The 17,932-nt window shown below is 37.8% G+C and overlaps 1 protein-coding gene across 1 annotated transcript in view; it reads left to right on the forward strand.

The window, feature by feature from the left end:
- The first annotated feature begins 1,644 nt into the window (after positions 1-1,644).
- Positions 1,645-17,932, forward strand: part of LOC105225924 (ecdysone 20-monooxygenase) — a 28,380-nt gene continuing 12,092 nt past the window's right edge. Inside the window, exons 1-2 of the mRNA XM_049457456.1 lie at positions 1,645-1,901; positions 1,966-2,206. The gene's annotated coding sequence lies outside the window, so the exon portion shown is untranslated. The remainder of the gene's footprint in view (positions 1,902-1,965; positions 2,207-17,932) is intronic.

Below are 17,932 nucleotides of genomic sequence, written 5' to 3' on the forward strand. Positions count from 1 at the left end.
ACTGTATATATATGCATATATATATACATATATGCGTGTATGTCTGCTGAGAGACGTTGCGCGTTGTGGAGCACGAAAGTAGAGTAGCGCAGTTGAGCAGGCCGAGAGTTGCGCAATGTACACGCGCCACCGCAGCAGCTTTGATGCGTATGAGTGCCACACATACAGTCATAACGCCGCACTAGACATACAACAACACAACATAACAACAATTATCAACAAAAAAACTGGTACTCGTTGATTACGACCAGCTGATTGAAAATGCAACCGCACGCTATCAATGAAAACCCAGGGTGGCAAGGAGTTGGGGTAAAGGGTGTACAATTGTATGACTGTGTTATAGCTGATCGGTTTAAAAATTTTTAGATAATAGAACTTAGGTGTACTATACATAGTAGATATAGTTATTTACTCCAAAACTATAATACACTTCACGAGTAGAGATAATTCCACAGAAGAACTTGATTTTAATATTTTAGTTTGTATGGGCGCTATAGGCTATAGTCGTACTATCTGAGCCATTTCTTCACAGATTATACTATTGCCTTAAAAAATTATCTCTGCTTAATTATGTGAGATTATTTTGTAAAATAAAAAAGTTTTTCATACAAGGACATGATTCGGATCGCTCAGTTTGTATGGGCGCTATAAGCTATAGTGATCCGATCTGAATAATTTCTTAAAGAATTACAACATTGCCTTAAATAATACTTCACGTCAAATTTCGTGAGGATAACTCGTCAAATAAAGCAGTTTTTCATACAAGGCCTATATTTTGATCGCTCAATTTGTATGGGCGCTATATCCTATAGTAGTCTGATCCGAGCGATCTCTTCAAATATTGTACTGCCACCTTAAACCATACATCACACCAAAATTCGTTAAGATATCTCTTCAACTAAAAAAATTTTCCAGGAGGACTAGATTTTAACAGGAGCATCAAACACTGCGATTTCCGTTCCCTTTATCATATTTTGTTTACCTTTACCCATGCTTAAATAAGCCAAGTCTTATCACTCGGCACGGCTTCAAATGTAAACAATCAGTCGCGTACATTATAATCAACATACAACAACAAGAACAACATCTAATCAATTCAATATCGCTGCACACGCTCCAGCTTCGATTCAAGCGCGAGATCTCACCGATAACGCATTCGTCTCAGTATCTCAGTATCAGTATGCGTTTGCTATCAGAGCATTATCTCATTTCGCTCGCGCGCTCAAATTCGTCCGCTCAACGCTGCGCAGTCTACTCCTGTACGCCACTGCACTTGCCGGCAAGTGAAGTTGCAGCAAAAGGAGCGCAACGACGTTGTTATTATTTCAACTGATTATGTTGTTACCGCGCTGCCCAACACAAACACAAACACACACACATACGCGCACTCACGACCAGCTGCTGGCTAACAAAACAGCGCGCCTACTTGTTTGTTTATATGCTTTTCGGTGGCTCCACTGCTCCACTGAGCAAACGGATTCAAACAGCTGTGCGCACGAACCGCACAAGAGCGCGCATTGTTCTTCTTTTTTGGGGGCCACTACGCTGTCGTGCACGCGCTCGGTTCTGATCGGCACAGCGCGCGGTTTTCGTGCGCGTAGTCGTAAGTCGATGCCGCCGCCGCAGCAACGACAAAAACAGACAGCAATACGCCGGCGAGCTGCAGTCTTTGAGAAGCGCGCGCATTTGAAGGTTTAGCAGACGGCTAGTGTCGAAGCGAGCGAGCGTTTACCTATAAGAACGGACGGTGCGTCGGTCGGTCGTACGTTAGAAAAAAGTGCACAACAAAAATTTTGTGAAAATCTAATGCGCAAACGGATATCAGTGTTGAAAATAAGCAGAAATTAGAAATTATAGCAAATAACCTCAAGTAGAAGCCTAAGGCGACGGCGAGCCAGCAAGTATTTAATTAATATGAAACAAAACGGTAATAGTTACAAATAATTAATTGTTTTTGGTTTTCAGCCAAGCAAACGAATTGTGCAATAAATAATTACAGTTATGAATTAGTTAATAAAAAACGACCGTTTAGTGTGTGTGGCTAAGGCTTCGCTGATGATTTAAAACAAAAGTGTTTGGGATCCAAGAACCAAGCTACGAAATTTGTCTATGAACATTGTGTGATATTGAAGCCGCTGTCTAGCTTTAATGGTGTTACAACAACAATTGTTGCTGAGCAAATTCTTACGGTCAAATAGTAAATAAGGTAAATACCGTGCATAATTGCTGGTTTCATATAAATATTATATATAATGGCCAAAACTGAGTAACAATATTGAACAGCGTAATGTGTGAGTAAGAAAATATAATAATAAAAATATTATTAAAAAAAAATTAAATATATAAAAGTTATTGCTTAGCTAATTTAAGTGATGAAAACAATAATAACAATAAAAAACATTAACTTCAGTTGCACTGAAACTAGAATATCCTTCATAAACAAAAAAAGGAATTTAATTATGCGCGGTCAGTTTGTATGGCAGCTATATGCTATAGTGTTCCGATCTGAATAATTTTTTCGGAGATTGTACCGTTACCTTCGATAACAGTTTATGTATAATTTTGTGAAAGTAGCTCGTGAAATGAAAAAGTTTTTCATACAAGGACTTGAGTTGGAAGGATCGGTTTGTATGGCAGCTATAAGCTATAGTAGTCCGATCTGAACAATCTTTGCGGAGATTGTAGCAATGTCTGCGATAATAATTCAAACCAAATTTTATGAAGATAACTTTACAAATAAACGAGTTTTCCATACAAGCACTTGATTCTGATCGCTCAGTTTGTATGGCAGCTATACTCTATAGTAGTCCGATCTGAACAATTTCTTTAGAGATTGTAACGTTGTTTTGAAGAATAATCTGTGTTAAATTTGGTAACGATATCTTGACAAATGCAAAAGTTTCCCATACAATGCCTGGATTTTCTTCGATCAGTTTGTATGACAGCTATATGCTATAGACAGCTGATCTGAACAATTTATTCGGAAATTGTAGAGTTGACTTGGGCAATAATTTATGTCGAATTTTGTGAAATTATCTTGCCAAATAAAAAAGTTTTCCATGCAAGCACTAGATACTGATCGTGCAGTTTGTATGGCAGCAATATGTTATAGTCATTCGATCTCAAAGATTTATTCAGAGATTATAGTGTTGACTTGGATCTTGATGCATGTCAAATTTCGTAAAGATATCTCGTCAAATAAAAAAGTTTTTCATACAAGTACTTGTTTATGATCATTTAGTTTGTATGGCAGCTATATGTTATAGTGGTTCCATCTTAGAGATTTATTCAGAGATTATAGTGTTGACTTGGATCTTGATGCATGTCAAATTTCGTAAAGATATCTCTTCAAATAAAAAAGTTTTTCATACAAGTACTTGTTTATGATCATTTAGTTTGTATGGCAGCTATAAGCTATAGTGATCCGATATCGACGATTCCAACAAATAAAAAACTCTTTGAGAAGATAAGAATGTGTGCAAAATTTCAGAGCGATATCTGAAAAACTAAGGGACTAGTTCGCGTATATAGAAGTGCGAAGGAAAATGAGACCAATGTCTACCCTACAAAAGCTTAAGCGATCTCGACATAAGACCGCTAACCATATTAACCATAAGTCATACTATACAAGCGCTAAACTACACTGAAACTGTGATACATGCAATTATATAACTTACGATCCTTTCTTATACTTCTTTTAGTTTAAAGAAAACTATACAAAGTCATGGCTTCATAGCTAAACCTGACTTAAGTTCCAATTGAAACACATTTTGAGCGCGGACAGCTTATGATTTTCCACTAAACAAGCGCTGTAACGCATTAGAACACTTAACAAGCCAGCAGTGTACCAACTGACTTATTTATATGCTAAAAGAAGAAGATGTGGCTTAGACAAACATTTCTAACTTCTAGTCTTGATTTGATGTGCTCTGCAAGACCTATGCGGATGCGCTCAGTGCGCAAATTATGTAAACAAATCCTATAGAGAAATTAATATTTATTAGTAAAATTGTCTATGCCACGCAATTGTTACGCCGATCGAGCGCAATCTCAGTAATCGGCGCAAAGGCAGACCAACGACTTAGCTTCTACATGTATACATGTGTGTGTGTGTGTCTAACACATGACGTGGAAAACTAAAGCAGAAATATACATTTACACGTATGTAAGTATGTGTGTGTGTGGAAAAAGAAGATGAAAATCACGTGCAAAGCATACGTGCATACATGACACACGTACAGACAGCAGGCAGCAGTGTGATACTGCGATTACAAGTAAAATAGAAAAATAGAAAAACATGAGTTTATTGCACCACAATATAAAATTAATCCCTTATTTGTTTGCATATTTATGCATTTCTATTGTGGATTTCGTAAAATAAAACAACAACAAAATTTTGATGGAAATGTCCGAATTTTTGCAAGTTTTTATTTAGGCATTGATGCCAGCCGCAATAACTGTGAAAATTTGTAGTTTTGATTTTAACTCGGAAAATGAAATAAACAGCTAATTACAAAAACAAAACAAAGGATTAAGCACGTTGAATTCGATAACATCGATATCACCGAAGCTACACTTCATAAAAGATTCATTCAGTTTGTATGGCAGCTATAAGCTATAGTGAACCGATCTTGATAATTTCTTTTCAGATTATACCGTTAGAATAAGTAATGACACGTGCCAAATTTCTTGAAAATATCTCACAAAATGAAAAAGCTTTCCATACAAGCACTCTCTTCTGATCATTCAGTTTGTATGGCAGCTATATGCTATAGTGGTCCGAACGGAACGATTTTTCAGAGAGCATATCATTCCTTCAGAAAATGATTCACACGAAATTTCATAATGATAACTCGTCAAATAAAAAACTTTTCCATACAAGGACATGATATTGATCGTGCAGTTTGTATGGCAGCTATAAGCTATAGTGGCCTAATATCGGCGGTTTTGAAAAATTAAAACCTTGTTGAGTAGAAAAGCACGTATACTAAATTTCAGTTCGAAATCTCATTCAAAACTCCAAAAAAATGTACGCACAGTAGGTCAAGTCAGGCGTATAGGCGCTTAAAATTTAAAAAAATATATTTTTAAACACAATTTGTAGACTACACACGGCGCTCACTACAAGCACATTTATTGCCAAACATATTTCACACAATGCTAATTTTCAGCGTACAAGATTACTTACCCAAAATATCTAGATTGTTTTACGATAAGATTAGAATGACACGAGTTCTACCACCTTCAAAACGCAATAAATTTTGCTTGCGAGATAAGACGCTGTTGCTTACGAAACGTCTAGCAAATCTACGTACCTCGTTATAAAAATATTTAAAGGCAATAAAATGTTGTAAATAAACACTAAAGAAATTCGCAACAAAATTTTTCAAGGTTAAGCACCAAATTTGTTGACCAAGCATGACTTTCGAATTTGTCAGCAATCGCACAGCTGTTTATCAAATTTCAAGAATTTGTGCAATATTTTTCACGGTCACAAGATTTTGGGACAAATTTATGCTAAGTTTACGTGCTCTCACGGAAATCTGCCATTAGAATCCAGAGAACCCAGAAAGTTGGCCAAATAATTCTAATGGATTGGTAAAGTTTTAGCGGTTCTCACATATGAAGTTGAGATTTCCGCATTCCTCAGAGACAGATCAAGCAGTTTAATGTAGTATTTTTATATCCTGAATAGGGCTAGTTGGCCAAGAAGTTTATAATACTCAAAAGGAAAAGTTGGAGACCTTATAAAATATATATGAACATAGCTCTTAGTTTTAGAGATATCGTTCTGAAATTTTGCACACGTTCTTTTCTCTCAAAAACGCTGCTAAATTGTTGGAATCACCGCTATCGGACCACTATAGCATATAGCTGTCATACAAACTGAACGATCAAAATCGAGGTCTTGTATGGGAGACTTTCGTATATGAAGAGTTATCCTCACGAAATTTGGTACAAATTATTTTCTAAACCAATGCCTGAAAATCTGAAGACATTTGCCAGATCGGTTCACTATAGCATATAGCTGTCATACAAAATTATCAGTTAAAAGCAAGTCCTTGTATGGGAAACTTTTTTGTTTAACCAGATATCGTCCCGAAATTTGACACAGATTATTTTTTAATGCAAAGCTAAAATAGCTGAAGAAATTTTCCAGATCGGTTGACCATAGCGTATAGCTGCCGTACAAACTGTACAATCAAAATCAAGGTCTTGTATGTGAGACTTATTTATTTGACGAGATATCGCCCCGAAATTAGACACAGATTATTTTCAGAAGCAACCCTAAAAGATCTGAAGAAATTTTCTAGTTCGGTTCACTATAGCATATAGCTGCCATACAAACTTAACGAACAAAATCAAGCTCTACCTCTACTACTTTTCCTGCTTTGTGTACTGCAGTAGAATTTCAAAAATATTTTTCATTAAAAGTACGTCTAAATATAGTAATTACATAATTTCGCTTATTTATTTTTTTGCTTATATTGCACTTAGTCGTTCGTACAATTGCAAAATCCAGACACCACATATTTCTTACACACTTCTCCTGCAATAAGCGCTTTATTAATATATTATTAATATTTTTTAGTTTTTTTAATCATTGCTAGCATTTTTTTATTTGCATAAATTCTACACGGATATGCCTGAGCTTGGAGCTTTATTTAATTATAGAATGCGCGTGTGTTTACTTTTGTATAACCAAAACCCCACCAAAAAGTCATTTGTATGGCATTTTTTCCCAACTACTTATTGTTGATGAAGTAATTTGATCTAAATGGGTCTACAAATAAATCGGCCGAAACAAAAACAACACGGCATTATGCCATTACATTATTTAATGTATACATATAAATATCCACTGTAATTATATGTGTGCTTAACACTGCTCCAGCGCTTATGCTCGATATCCATGGTAGCTCATTAAGCGTACCAAGAGCAATTTACGAAAATATACCAAGCGATATGTCAGCGTTTTATTTTGACAATGACTTAGCAAAAGAATTAAGCAAAAAATTAAACAAAACCGATCTAAACACAATACATAATATGCTACACTGCTGTCAGTGGTAATTAACATTTCTGTTAAGTCATATGTTGATATGCGCCTACTGTAATGAGTATAACTATTTAGCAGGCAATGCTAATTAGATAATTCCGCGGATAGCGATCACTAGACGATTAGCCGATAATTGTGGTCATATTTCGGCTTTGGTAATTGTAATTGAAACAAGAACAAATATTTTGGCTGCGGCTGCAACGAAAATATAAAACCTTTAGGACAAAAGCTTCCTTTTTATATAAAAATAAAATTTTCATCGGTCTGAGCAGAGATATGTTATAGTGAACTGATCTGAAAAATTTTCTCAGATATTCTAGCTTTACTTTAGAAAAACTTCTGAGGCGTGTATTGTGAAAATATCGTGTCAAATAGAACAGTTTTCTATACTAGAGTTGGTTTTTGACCGATAAGTTTGTATGGCAGCTATATGCTATAGTCGTCCGATCTAAAAAATTTTTTTCGGAGGTTATATTATTTCATTAAATAGTAAATCAAGCAAAATTTCGTTGAGATATTCCTTCAGAGAACAAAGATCTTCATACAAAGGCTTGATTTTGATGGATCAATTGTATGGCAGCTATATGCTACAGTGGTCCGATCTGCACAATTTCTTCAGAGATTGTATTGTTTCCTTAGATAATAACTCAAGTAGAATTTCGTGTGGATATCTTTACTAACAAACAAGTTTTCCATATAAGAACTTGATTTTCTTCGGTCAGTTTATATGGCAGCTATATGCTATAGTCGTCCTATCTGCACAATTTCTTCAGACATTGTATAGTTGCCTTGGATAATAACTCAAGCAAAATTTCGTGAAGATGTCTGCACAAATAAAAAAGTTCTTCATACAAGGACATGCTTTCGATCATTAATTTTGTATGGCAGCTACATGCTACAGTGGTCCGATTTGAACGATTTCCTTAGAGACTACATGGTTGCCTTAAATAATAGTTCGAACCAAATTTTGGGAAGATTTCTGGTGAATTAAAAAAGTTCTCCATACAACAACTTGATTCCAATTATTTACTATGTATGACAGCTATATGCTATAGTGATCCGATATCACCTGTTCCGACAAATGAACAGCTTATTAAGAAGAAAATTACTTATGCAAAATTCCAGATCGAATAATCTTAGTATACCCTGCATGTTAAGGGATCAGTCATCTAATCTAACCTAACCTTCAATGTTTGATCTTTTCGTTTATTTCGCCAGATTTTACAGCAGACTTCACATAACGATCAATGATCTCATGACCTACTGGGTTTTCCCCTTAAAATCAATTAAGAACTAACAAAATTATTAAAATAAATCTTAAAAAAGAATTGAGTAGAAGCACTGTTTAAAATAGAATTTCGACTTTAAAAGCCGCCGCTGCGCCGTAGGTCATACAAACCCGTATGGGGAATGGAAAAAAATGTGTGTGGAAAAAACTTCAAAAATTATATAATTTCCATGCTAAGTGAAACCGAAGTCAGGTAATACCGACAACAATAAAAAGTTATGTCCAAATGTAGCGAGAGCGAAATGAAAGAAAGAACGCCACACCGCATGATTTCGCTTGATTCTACCGCGCTGCTTTCAATACCACGATTTTTCATTGCCAATGCAGCTGAAATATGGTATAAGGTAATCAACAAAAAACTTCGATATGAAATAATAAACAAACACGAACATGGCAGTCCATTAAAAACACGAAGAATACAAAAACAACCAGCGTATGCCGAAAACTTGTCCCAAAAATGCTATTAATAAAATCGAAAAATTCTTGTTTGTCATTCTCGAGCGCAACGAAAGCTTGGCTCATTATTTATGCAAATGACTTTCTCATTACATACCCCCCTGCAAGTTGATGAACAAATGAACGCGCAGACGAGCGCGCACGCCCGCGTACAATGGCGTTTAATCGCTCTTGCGCTGGCTTTCAGATTGCTGTGTTGGAATGTAATTTCGTTTTTTATTAACCTTACTTTTTCTTTTCGTTAACGCCTTTGGGATTTTGGCTACAAATTCAAGGTTGTTGTTGTTGTTATTGATATTGATGATATTTGTAGGTTTTTGTGGCTACCACTGCCATTGTTGTAACCAAATTCTTACTGCTTGTTATTTGCTTTTGTATAAAATATGCGCAGGCGCACAAGCGCTTTCTTCCCGTTGTTTTTGTAGTTGCCTTTGACTAAATCAACAAGTTTGCGCGCTGCGCGCTAAGATTATGTCACAGCGCTGAGCCAACGCGCATCTACGCGCGCACTTCTTTCACACGCCCTGCCGCCGCCAACGCTCGAAGCGCGCAGCGTTGACCAAGCGCGCGGTTTCTTAATTCATAGTCCAAGCGCGCGGTTCTTAATTCATCGCGCGCCAGCAGAGCGCTTCACTGTGCGGTGGGCTGGCATTTCTAACAGCGAAACTAACATTTCTAACGCTTGGCTTGTGGGAAAAATCGCTAGTCGCAGCTTGCTGCTGGCCAGCCGCGCTGCCACTGTCACTGTCATGGCCATGGCCAAAGCTGGCGCGCGTTCGACACGACGCAGCAACGGCGGCGCAGACACACTTAACCCCGCGCCGTGACTTTGGTGCCGCAAGCAGTTCATTGTCCGTCAACATGCTGCAATAACAACAACCACAAATGGTAGCGACGCAGAATTAACGAGCTGGCAGCGAGCGTGCCCGAAGTCGGCGCAGCAAAAATAACAACAAAAGCTATTTGCGCGATCTATGTGTGAGTGTGCGCGTGTATGTGCGCGTTTGTGTGTGTGTCTATAAGAAGAGGCATGATTTGTCTATTATGTGCGCGTATTGCTGTTGTTGTTGTATGTTTACTTGATTCCTGTTCCACTTCCATGAACAATATAGAAAACATGCAGACGCAGCCAGAAGACAAGCACAAACAGCAAGTTGAAGAAGAAGAAGCCGTAGCAGCAGCACCAGCAGCAGCGAAGCATTAGAAATAGTGCCTCAAGCCGGGTGGCAGCAACAATAACAACAAGTTCGCGCAAATCGCTAGAACAGGAAGCCGTGGCCGCGACTGCTGGCCAACAACCACTTTCAAAAGTCCAAATAACAGCAAACAAGCGGCCAGCTATGGCAACAACAACAGAAAACAACAACATCAACAGCTAAAGAGCTCCCAAAAACCAACAGCAAAGCAGCAACAATTCTAACGTCGCAATAGACAAACGACCGTAGACAACAAGCCAACAAATCAACAAACAAACAACCACAATCCACCACAACAACAACAGTAACAACATTGATAATTATCGCTGGGCGGCTTTCTAAGCAGCGCTGTTGTTGTTGCTGTTATTGCTGTTGCTTTTCGTTCGCATTGAACATTGAAAGTTGCTCATGTTGGCCTCAGCTCGACGGCTCCGCGGCTCCATGGCGCGGCGGGCTCAGAACAATTCTCGATTTTAGCTGCTCTTTGCTTTCTCGGCTGCTTTGGCTTTTACTTCTAACGCCATTCTAAGCCGCTGCCGGCGCTGGCACTGGAAGCGCAGAAAAGTGAAAGACGTGGCCGCCGTTTCACCGGCGAGACGGCGATGGTGCGGCGACAAGGGAAGTCGCGGCCGCGCAAATGGTCATTGGAAGTGAGGAATCTTGATGTGCTGCTGCGGTGAGCAAGAAATAGCGTTTGCTTGGCCTGGAAGTTGTGTGAAAAATAAAAACGAATCGGCTTGTTATGCACACCGCGGCCAGCTAGTTGCACATACTTGCCTGTGCAGCAAATAAAAAATAAAATTATGAACTTTGCATTTTCGCTTAAATAATTGAGAAAAATTTAATTTTATTCAGAAGATTATTAAATGGTTAGGTGAAGGCGGAAATCAGATTTCACACAAAGTCTTGAAGCCGATTCTTCAGTTTTTATGGAACGATTGATTTCATTATGTAAACAATGTCTTCGGGGATTTAACCAATGCCTTAGATAATGTATCCCAAGATAATGTAGCTGCTGTCAAACTGGTTCAAATCGTAAAACGACTCTTCCCCACACTCGGAAAAAGGGTTAGTAATCCAGAACACACTCTAAGATTTCCGCAAATCCTCCAGTTCACCTTCGAAGAGTTGCAACTAGCCACTGGCAAGCTTAAGACCAACAAATCTCCCACCCCGGTGGGGATCCTAGCAAAAATCCCGAAAATAATTGCTGCAGAGCGACCGGCAGTACTATTGAATATGTACGAAGCCTGCCTCAAAACCGGAATATTCTTTGAACCCTGGAAAAAACGACGCCTGGTGCTAATCAGTGCTAACTTGCCATCAGCATACCGCTCACTATGCAACCTTGACACAGCAGGACAACTTTATGAAAGCCTACTTAAACCCAGACTCGAAATGGCTATCAAGGAAGCTGGAGGACTCTCCCCTAGACAACATGGCTTTAGACCCCACAGATCAACTCTATGAGCTAAGAACTGCGTCAGTGAAAGTATAGAAGCCGCACAACGTAGATGGTATAAATATAAAAATACAGTTGGATGTACCAAACTAGAGAGGAATCACGACAGAGAGCGGTCACGTCAGGAGCAGCACAAGGATCCATTCTGGGCCCAGACTTGTGAAAAATCAGCTTGACGCATCATCATCAGACGCTATACTAAAACTCGAAATACCAGAAAAGTCATACAATTGACTACGCTGGGTATAAATCAGACAAGTGGCCAATATATATAATAACATATGGGCTCCAACCAGGGAAAGAGAAGCTCCTAATAGGACGATGATTATACGGGGTTAAGATCTGGGTCTAGCGATCAGAATGCACTACAGCGCAGCCCTCAGAGTTGCATCAGCCTATCGAGCAGTATAAATTATAAAGGACTATGGAGCTTCAGATAGGGAGATGTTGGGGTAGAGTAAGAAAGCTTAATAGAATATATAGAAGGGCTATCATATTGTTTCAAAAGAGAAGTCCCACGATATGATGAATCTGGTGATTTTAGCTTGGAAGACGAAGAACATACTAAACGGTCAAAAATATTTGAAAATAATGAAATGGAAACATTAATACAAGAAAATTATTGTCAAACACAAAAAGAGTATTCAGAAACATCAATCCAAGAAAATTGTTGTCAAGGTGTGCTGTATTCAGAGCCTCCAACTACCTTTTGGTTTGCTAGATACACAATGATCTCAATGAAATGCAGTTGAGTAGTTCTCGAGAAATCTTACCAATCGAATTCCAAACACAGTATCGAGAAAAACGCGTTTAAAGACCGCTCATTTAGCCTAGCTAGCGTCCAGCATACAAGTTCTCAAGGCTATATCTCCGAAACTATTGCTCCGATCAACTTGAAAATTTAGGACAATATTCTATAAATTTGATTTTTTGAAACCCGTGAACCCATGTAACCCCTTAAGATCACAAAAGAACCCTCATTCCAGTCGGAATTCTCAAAACAAAATAACTGCTTTTTTAAAACACGTTAGTTGGTTTATTCTTCGTTGAAGTCTCTACTTTTCTGGTGTTATAAAAACATATACATATACATATGTATATAAGAATTCAGCCACGCTTCCTCACTTCCTCTTCCGCAGCTTAAATATATTAAATTTTCTTCCAAACACTGCTCTATTTATGCGCAGTTGATCTGCCATTCATTGTCTGTATGTATGCATAGTTTAACACCTCGTGGACTAGAGCCATTTGAACTTGGACTACTTCTCATTGCGATAATTATCAGCGTTTACTAATTCTTTGTACACACAAAGTATATATACATATGTACAGGGGTATGTACGTATTACTAAGCAACTTATATTTTCAATGCCAAGTTTATTTGCGACAACAACGATAACAACAACAGCGAATAGATAATAATAAAAAATTTGCAAACAACAAATGTTGCTGCTAACAAGTTAATTACACTACGCGATAAGGCGCAGAAGTACACTCATGTGTATGCATGTGTAGGTGTGTGCGTTGGGCAGAAGATAAGGTTAGGCTAATAATCACTGGCCAACAAATCATGTGAAAATGCGCTACCATTTGTATGTGCGTGTATGCTCGCTTAACGCTGAAGTGCTTGTTTGAAAGGCAAACAAAAATTAAAAACAACAACATTTTGGCAAGCAACAAACATTTTTATGATGCATTAACGCATTTAATAACTATTTTTATACCTTGAAGTCTACCCTGATATATAGTCTGAAGTATACCCTAAAGTATAACCACAATTTGACACGATGTTTGTAATGCCTAGAAGGAAAGGTTGGATACCTTTTAAAATATTTATATATGATAATATTTATATATGATCAGTGTGACTAACTGAGTCGATTAAGCCAAGTTCGTCTCTCTTTCTATTCTTTTAGCCATTTTTATATAGGCATACTAGTCACTCAGTTTTTGAGCTATCACTCTGTAATTTTGCACACATTCTTTTCTCTTCAAGCAGCTGCTTATTTATCGGAAACGCTGATATCGAACCACTATAGCATATAGCTGCCATACAAACTGTGCAATCGGAATCAGGTGCTTGTATGGGAAACTTTTTCTATTGAAGAGATATCTTTATGAAATTCAACACAGAAGATTGGCCAAGATAACAGTACAACCTCCGAAATAATTGTTCAGATCGTATCACTATAGCATATAGCTGCCATACAAACTGAACAATAAAAATTAAACTCTTGTATGGAAAACTTTTTCTGTTGAAAAGATATATTCACGAAATTTAACACAATTGATTACTTAAAACAGAGGTATAATCTCTGTGAAAATTACTCAAATCGAACTACTATAGCTTATAGCTGTCATACAAACTGAACAATAACAATTAAACTCTTGTATGGAAAACTTTTTCTATTGAAGAGATATCTTCACGAAATTTAACAAATGGGATTGTCCAAAACAACGGTACAATCTCTGTAAAAATTACTCAAATCCGACTACTATAGCTTATAGCTGTCATACAAACTGAACGATCAAAATCACATTCGTGTATGAAAAACTTTTTTATTTGCGAAGCTATTTTCACGAAAGTCGACACAGATTATTTTCCTAAATAACGGTACTATCTCCGAAAAAATTTTTCAGTTCGGCGCAGTATAGCTTATAGCTGTCATGCAAACTGAAGCATCAAAGTCAAGTGCTTCTACAGAAAACTTAATTATTAGTCTGAATCATTTTCCGTTTTTATATGAAAACTTGTTGTTTTGTGAAGCGTATTATAGCTGCTGTGCAACCGAAGTGAATTTTTTATTGTTTTTTTTTTATTAATTTTTATTTTTAATAGCAAGTGAGCGCCTATCAGCCTTCAAACACGGTTGACCTTGAAAATTTTAAGAATTTTCGCATTTGACTGTTTAAAAGCGGGACATACATATGTACATATGTATGCTTGTGTTTGCTAAACATAACTACATGCATGCTTGTAGCAACAACAACAACAAGAACTAACAACGGTAACAATTTTTTCGCCACCACGGTGCTTTAGCGCGCTGCTGCTGCTGTGATTTTATTGCTTTGCCAAAAACGACTGTTCCTAATTTTCGTCTGATGTTGTTGTTGTTTTAATGACTTCACGAAAAGAATGCCTGCATTAACATAAATTAAACATTAGTGAAAAAATTCGCCAGCAAAGTTCGTTGAGCTTCGGCGTGCGCGCGCTTTGCCGCTTCAACTAAGCATATTTTATACATTTTATGTTGATATTTATTAGCTTTTTCTAATTTTCTGTGCTGCTGATTGTTGTTATTATTGTCGTTTGCTGCGCACACATTCATCTAATACCGAAAAGCCGGTTTCGCAAATTATTTTCAGTCAGTCAGTCGGTGAGTTGGACGCGCGGCATGCAGCTTTGGCATTAATGCTTCCTCCCAACAAACATAGCAACAACAATGAACACGAAAAAAACAAACCGACACATAAGCAGTCGCGGCTTAAAGCACGCATGCCAAACGCAATAACATCAATGCACACAACAACAACAAAACGCGCACAGTAATCAACGGCATAACAACAATTAGAACAGGCAATAGCAGCGTTTGCGCGCAGCCTTACAGCCACCGCCAACTTGTCAATACCGGCTTTTTACACGCTGCGCTAATGCGCTGCGTTGCCGTCACACTTGAAGCCTTGCCGGCCGGCTGAGTTGAGTGTGCGGCGTTAGCGTCTAATGCGCAAGCGCAGCGCTTAGCTGCTTCTAATGGACGCTACGCTGGTGGCTGGCCTCATCTCACACATAGCCGCCGGTATTGTTGCTGTTGTTGTGCTATGTTGTTGGTTTGGCTGGGCGCATATTAAGACGGGCAATTATGAACTGGCTTTAATGTGCGCATGCGCGTTGCAAGCGGCGACGCCGCGCGCGGCCAACATACGCACACAACTAATGGCGGGCATAACGCTTCCGAAACTAATTACAACTAAATATGTGTATATGTGTGCATTCACTGGCAGGTGTGTGTGTGTGTATTGTATGTGTGCGTTGGCATGAAGCGGCGCGTCTTGCAAAGAAAGTGAATTTTGCGCCAACCGGTTGTTGTGCTAGCCCTGGCCCTAAGGGCTTGGCTTATAAAATTCGCAGAAAATATATGGCTAAGTAACTTCTACTGCTGCTGCTTCGCGGATTATATAACACACGAAATGTGTGTTAGCCGTACGCGCACAGCAACTGGACTGCCCACTTCTAGCCAAGTTCTGCTTAGTCTGCTTTATGTTCTGCTTATTCTGCTTTATGTTTATTCACACGCGTCTAATGCTTGACATTTCGGGCGGAAGTTCGCGCATTAAGCCGAAGAAGGAAGTGCTCGTCGCATTTATTCAAATGTAGAATGAATTTAGCTGCGCGGCTATTTGAGCTGAAACTGTTTGTGGTCAGGAAAAACGTGTTTGACATGCATACTCATTATGTTTATATTGGATTTGTGGTCGATAAATATGTTTAGACCTCTCAATTAATCCACGCGAATTTGTTTGCACGCGCGCACATTGCTTAGAATAAAACTAAATTTAGACTCAAGGATAACCAGAAAGCAGGTTCGATATGGTTTAAATAGGTTTATGCAAATATTAACTCAAAATCGCAATAATTTCGTTCTAATTTTGTGTGTTAACACAAAGAAGAAGAAATCACGTCAAATGAAAAAAGTTTTTCATACAAGTTCTCCATACAATCACTTAGTTTGTATGACAGCTATATGCTATAGTGATCCGATCTAAACGTTTATTTCAGTGATCGTACCATTACTTTAGATAACAGTAAATCTCAAAGATCTTGAAAATATCTTTTCAAATAAAAAAGTTCTCCATACAAGCATTTGACTCCGATTTTGCGGTTTATATGGCAGCTATATGCTATATGCTATAGTAATTCGATCGGTATAATTTTTTCGGAGGTTGTACTGTTACCTTCGGCAATCATTCGTGTTAAATTTCGTGCAGATATCTCTTTAATGGAAAAAGTTTTCCATACAAGCATGTGATTTTGAATGTTCAGTTTGTATGGCAGCTATATGCTATAGTAGTCCGATTTGAGTAATTTTTTCAGGGAATGTACCATTATCTTAAGCAATAATCTGTGTGGAATTTCGTGAAGATACCTTGTCAAATAAAAGAGTTTTCCATACAACGGCTTGAGCTCGAATATGGAACGACTAACAAAAAGTTTCAAGAACGGTTCTCTTGAACTCCAGAATCGATCTAGTGACTGAAACTGAAAAATACCGACTTAGTTTACGACTAGATACGAGGCAAAAATTTTCCCTCACGACAATCCTACGGCTAATATTGTAAGACCAGTCAAAAGCTAAGTAGTAAACGTCGGCTGGGAACCCTCCTTAAAATATCAACAAAATTGCTTGAGGCATGAAAAAATGTTCTAGCTTCAGATGGACAGTACTTTGAAGAACATTATTTCAAATTTTGAAAAGAAAAATGCTGGAATCTAGTCATGGAATAGCAGGTACTCTAATTTGGTACTACGCTCCGGCCGGAGTTAAGGAAATATTATGTATGTATGTAAACATATGTATATACATATATACTTGAAAGTTGGTTCTCTAACACTGTTCTCCTCTTTATTCCTCCCAGCAACACCTTACCCTTTTACTGCCTACCAGTGAAGATGCCACCATTTCGTAAAATATTTGTTATGTGTGTGTGATTTTCTAATGCATTTGATCGCAGAAATGATCACACGTGAGATCTGCTAATTTTATTCATCCCTTAGATGAATTTTGGTGTTTCTAAAATTAGAACAAATTTACGCGACAGTATTTATACACACGTAAAACATGTGCGCTTACCAAGGTCTGGGTGTGTGTCTGTATGCTGTCTGTGCCAACGTGACCGAAACAAAAATAAAATGCGATCAGCATGTGATCTCTTGCCACAAATAGGTCATTTTGTGGATTTCGTTTGTGAGGCAAACGGGTACAAAAAGGATTCGCAGGCGGCGAAGCATTTCTTTCAGTGCTCATCACGTGTTTGCGGTAGTGTCTTTTTTTGTGTGGTCCGCATGCCGTCTAGTACTCCAGTGCGTTACAAAAGTAATTGATTCATAAATGAAGATAGTAATATTAAGAAAAAGATTGTAATGTTAAAAACGATTGTAATATTAAAAAAATTGTAAAATTAAAAACATATTGTTTACTTAAAAAATAAATTGTAAAATTAAAAAAATATTGTTTAATTAAAAAAACTAGTATGCTTAACGCCAGCAAAACGTCAGCTTGTCAACCGACTAATCGTGCACATAAATTACTGTAAATCTTACTACGTTTCATTCATTAATCCCGCAAGCCATACAATCACCCAACCGTTCATATGTGTTTGAGTTTAAGCAATAGTGTTTTTGTATTTGTGTGAGTGTGTGTGTAAACATTAAAGCCACGAGATCGCTTTCTTCACGCGCCGCACAACGCTGG

This window comes from Bactrocera dorsalis, chromosome 5 (genome assembly GCF_023373825.1).
Source record: "Bactrocera dorsalis isolate Fly_Bdor chromosome 5, ASM2337382v1, whole genome shotgun sequence".
Lineage (NCBI taxonomy): Eukaryota > Metazoa > Arthropoda > Insecta > Diptera > Tephritidae > Bactrocera > Bactrocera dorsalis.